Source organism: Parasteatoda tepidariorum, chromosome 7 (genome assembly GCF_043381705.1).
Source record: "Parasteatoda tepidariorum isolate YZ-2023 chromosome 7, CAS_Ptep_4.0, whole genome shotgun sequence".
Taxonomy (NCBI): Eukaryota; Metazoa; Arthropoda; class Arachnida; order Araneae; family Theridiidae; genus Parasteatoda; species Parasteatoda tepidariorum.
Window position 1 is genome coordinate 61,620,422 of NC_092210.1, and position 4,967 is coordinate 61,625,388.

Consider the following 4,967-nt stretch of genomic DNA (forward strand, 5'->3'; position numbering starts at 1 on the left):
TAAAAAAAAAGAAGTTGAAAAGTAAAATATTTACAAGAATCTATTTTTAAATAAAATTCTGAGACATAAACATTAAATTAAGTATGAATTTTTCATTCAAAACGAAAACCGCTTATAAAAAATACAAGAGCGGTGTGAAGATAGAAGTGAATAAGAAAGAAATTTTTAACTAGAATAGAACCATCATTTTCCTACTCAATCAACGTAATAGGGTTGCACGCTGTAGCAAGATGTGACGCATAGATCGGTTGGGTTACCATATTCTTAATTTTGCGGTCTTCAGAGAGCTTATTCTCGACCGCGCCAAGCGGTGCCGAAACCGTGAGCATTTCCGTGAGTGCGTCCCGCAGTGGACTGATCGTTAAGACACGGTTCCCAGTAAAACACCGAAGTCAAGCATCACTGACTGCGGTCAGTGTGCGGGTGGCTGACCACTTGGATCAGTCTACGTAGGGACCGAGGGTGTGCGGTATTGGTCCTCGTTAAACTGTTCTACCGTAAAGTGCTCGACTTTGAGTGCAGGTCGTTGGGCTACAGAAGCAGGGGTACCATCTCCTCAGCAGAGGATCAAAATTGTGATGGCATGTCTTCGGATCATCCTCAGGGATGTTTCCCAGACCGTCACCAATAGCCCATTATGCAGCTCTAGTGCGACGTAAATGAACTACAACAACAGTTTAACGAGGACCGATACCGTGCACCCATCGGTACCTACTCAGGCTGATCGAAACGGTCACCCACCCGCTTACTGACCGCAGCCAGTGATGCTTGACTTCGGTGTTCTACTGGGATCTGTGTCTTTACGATCAGTCCGTTGCGGGACAGATAAAGTATGAATATATTAAATTCTTCATTATTTTTTTAATTGCTTGAAAACGAAAGATTTTGAGAGAATGATTTTGCAGGATAACAATCATAATTGACATCACTTATTTTTCAATTTTTATGTAAAGAATATAACATTTAATTAAGCATTCAATTTAAGGTGCAAGTGATAGGTAAAATTTATTTTTACGCTTATGAGTTATTTTCATCAAAATAGATATGGAAAAAAAAACGCTACCAATAAATTTTTTTGGTCATTCTGTATATTTTCAATGACTTAAAATGCATATTTTTAGAGGAGCATCATAACAAAATTATAAAAAAAAATATAAAATGGAACTAAAAGTTGTTAATTATTTATTAATTTGCATTATTGTTTTTTTAAGGTGTAATAGAAATTTATTTATTTTGTGTGTGTATGTGTTGCAAAGAAGGCGGTGATCCACATAATGTTGGGAGCCTTATGTGGATCACCTAATCTAAAACAAAAGAAGTTTTGCATGTGACTTGTTTGATTTTATTTTATAACCAACTTTGATCAACTGATCCATTTTTTGGGTTTACAACCCTCAATTTGAGCTTCTTAACCTTGTAATTTTAAATTAAATCCAGAAGACAATGAAACTCCTGGATCAAGCAATCGGAAAAACTAGTCCTGGTGGAGGTCTTTTTGATAAAACTCACCCGCATTTACTCTAGGTTAACGAGCCATGGTTAACCCGACGGTAACGGGATTCAAACCCATATTTAGTCTAGCATTGAGGATATTTTTATGTCAATGTGGTCGATGCAATGTGGGAACAGATTTCATATCAACCAGCTATCGCTGGGATTCGAACCTGCTTTAACTCATCGGGAGACAAACACTCTATCTCCTAAGCTACCACGGTTTGTGTTTTGTTTAACCGATCTCCAGTCCGTCGCCATGATCGAACCTATAACCCTAGTTTCAACTGGAATTTTGGGCTGTGCTAGACCCAGCAGCGCACTAGACAGCAACCTATTTCGATTATCTTGGTGTCACTCCTCTTGATATTGCTAACTCAGATGTAATTTGCTAAGATTTAGGAACAATTCCAATCAAGCGCGTGGTAAACATTACTTTTCATTGAAACAAAATTAATTAAAACTGTTTTTTTTTTTTGGGGGGGAGACTGTTAGACATTTAAAGAAGTATGCATACTCTGAGATTTAAATCGTTTTGTACAAGACTTTCTTTAAAGCAGGGACTGTATAATTGAGAAAATAATGACACTTTTTCAGCAATAAAAAATATAAATTGGAAAAAAATTTAAAACAGGAATTACATTATTAAATCAATTTACTTAATTTCCATTTTCTTCGTATTTTTATTATTATTATTTATTTGTTGCTTTATTTATTCATTTCAGTTCCTTATTCTATCGGTTTGGATTTCATTTCCCTATAAAATAGATTTTTCTCCTCTTAATTCACGAAAGATATCTCCAATCTAGACAATTAAGGAATAACAACTGCTATAGTGCAAAAGAAAAGTAAATTATACTTCACTATAGAAATTTTATCTGTGATTAAGTTTAAACTGATTTAATTAAGTTTCTGCCGATTATTTAATTAAGTAAGCATTTAAATTGAGTGAACTAAACATTTAGTAAATGACGTAAAGAGGTATTTAATTAAATTATCTCTTTAAAATTAATTAAATATTTTTGAAATTGAAATGGAAATCTATTATATTACGAAGTATACTCATTAGATTTTATTAAATAAGTAGTAATTTAAATTACTGATATCAATGGCAAATAGTTGTAACCCTTTTTAAAAAATATCGTCATTCCATTTAAATTAATAGGCCTGTGCATTAAATTAAAAAATGTAATTTATCTTTACGTAATAAAATATTTCAATCTTAATCACTCAACAAACAACTAAAATCCTCATTTTGCAATATCATCGATCCTCGAAACTCTTAAATTAAATTAGCGGAGATGGGTTTTACTAGCGAAAACGAAGTTTTCTTTGCATTTCAAAAGGGTATTTTGTGAGAGAAGCTTTTAGAAACTCTTCATTAATCCCTTAAGCAATTTAAAAGATCCGCGTATTCTTCCTCCGCGACCATGCCAAAAGATCTTTAAAAATGAAGGCGCGCTTTAAATTCATTAACGAACTGAAGAAAATACTTTATTCAAGAAAATATAAAGGAAAATGTCCCATCAAATAAGATAAGAAATATAGAGGCTTTTCTTATTTCTTTTTTTTTTTTTCGAATGAAGCACATGTTCAGTTATTTTCTTTATTTAGGTAGTTATTTCAATAAAAGTTTCCAGAAGTAAAAAAATCTGAAGTTTGCCTATACCTACCTAAAGTGAATATGACTAAAATTTTATGCATACATTTTATTATAACTTCGTATAAATTTTGATTAAAATATTTCAATACAATAATTTTTGAGTCGTAGTGTTTCAGGAGGTAGAGTGCTCTCCTCCCCATGAGGTGCCCGGGTTCGAATCCCAGAGATGGCCGGTCGATACGAATTCCGCACCCGATTTGTACCAACCACAGTGCTGACGTGAGTTTGAGCCCCCTTGCCGTCAGGCTAACCGTGGGAGGTTTCCCTCTCCGTGTAACGCAAATGATAGTTCGTTCCATCAAAAAGTCCTCCTCAAAGGCAAAATTTCTCCCACTACTTGATCCAGAAGTTCCCTCGTCTTCTGGATTGGGTTTAAAATTGCAAGGCTACGGAGTTAAACATTGGTCGTAAACTCGAAATTGGATCAGCAGTTCAACGACGGTTATAAAGTGAAATATAATAATTTTTTATGTCTGTACTTAGGTAGCGCAACTTCTTTTCTTTCTTCATAGAACATTTGTACAGTTATCTTTTAAATTAATTTCAATAAAAGTTCTTAAAGATAAAAAATATCTGTAGATGGCTCATAACTATCTAAAGTGTAAATGATTAAGAAAAATTATAAACTTTTTTATAACTTTCACTAAATTGTAATTTAAATATTTCAATAAAATAATTTCAACTTTTTTTAATCGATGAATTTACGTAGTACAAATACTTTTTCACGGCACAGTTGTATATTGCATAGTTATCTTTTTAGTTAGTTATTTCAATAAAAGTTTTCAAAAATAAAAGAATCTGAAATTGGCTCATAATTTTTTAAAGTATAAATGACTAAAATTTTATCAAGCAACTTTATTATAACTCTGAATAAACTGTGATTTAAATATATCATAATAATTTCGATGTTTTTTTTTCCCTTCAATGAACCTTAAATTATGTTTCATGATCACAAAATCAAAAGCTTTTTTCAATAAAATGAACTCTCTGTACAATTTTTACACATATTCGTAGTTTCAAGTCTTTAATTCTTAAATTTTTGAGCAACAAAACAAAATGTAACGTAAAGTTGAACACCTAAGACAATGTATGCTTATAGCTTTTTTAATATATAGAGAACTAAAAATATTTTTTATAACAAAATATCAGAATTCACTGCAGATTTTGCTGTCTAACCAAACTTATCAGCTTTGTATGCAAAATATGTATTGTTCTACTAAATTACATAAGGAATAAGAAATTTAGCAAAAAAATAATTTACATACTTTTTGAAATGCGATAATTAAAACTATTTGTTCTTATTATAAATTAAAGTCACTCCCCTTTTGTAAAAGTTTCAAGAAATTAAATCTCAAGAATGAAACTAACTTTAATTTATAATCCTAACACATTTCAGCCGATAAATCGTGATAAAAACTTTATATAAAATGGAAAATATTTAAAAACGTTTTATTCACAGTTCTGTTGATATAAATATTGCAATAATATTTATTTCCTTTGAATGACACCTACGTAAGTGAATATATAAGTTCAATGTTCTCCTAAATGTTCCCTACTTAGAAAAAAAATAAATGAAAAGAAATGAATCTTCTTAATTTTAATAAATTCATTCAAATTTTTTTCAATAACTTTAATTTAAAAGGAGTTTTTTTAATAATCTAATCCCTCAAAAATAGCGCCTAAGCTCATTTTTTAAAATGAAAAATTATTATTTGACAACAACAAGGAGGGAGCTTTTTATTGTTAAAAATTAATGAATAATAAAACTGGTTTTTCTTCTATTCTAATTTTCCACGTGTAGCACATAAACTGG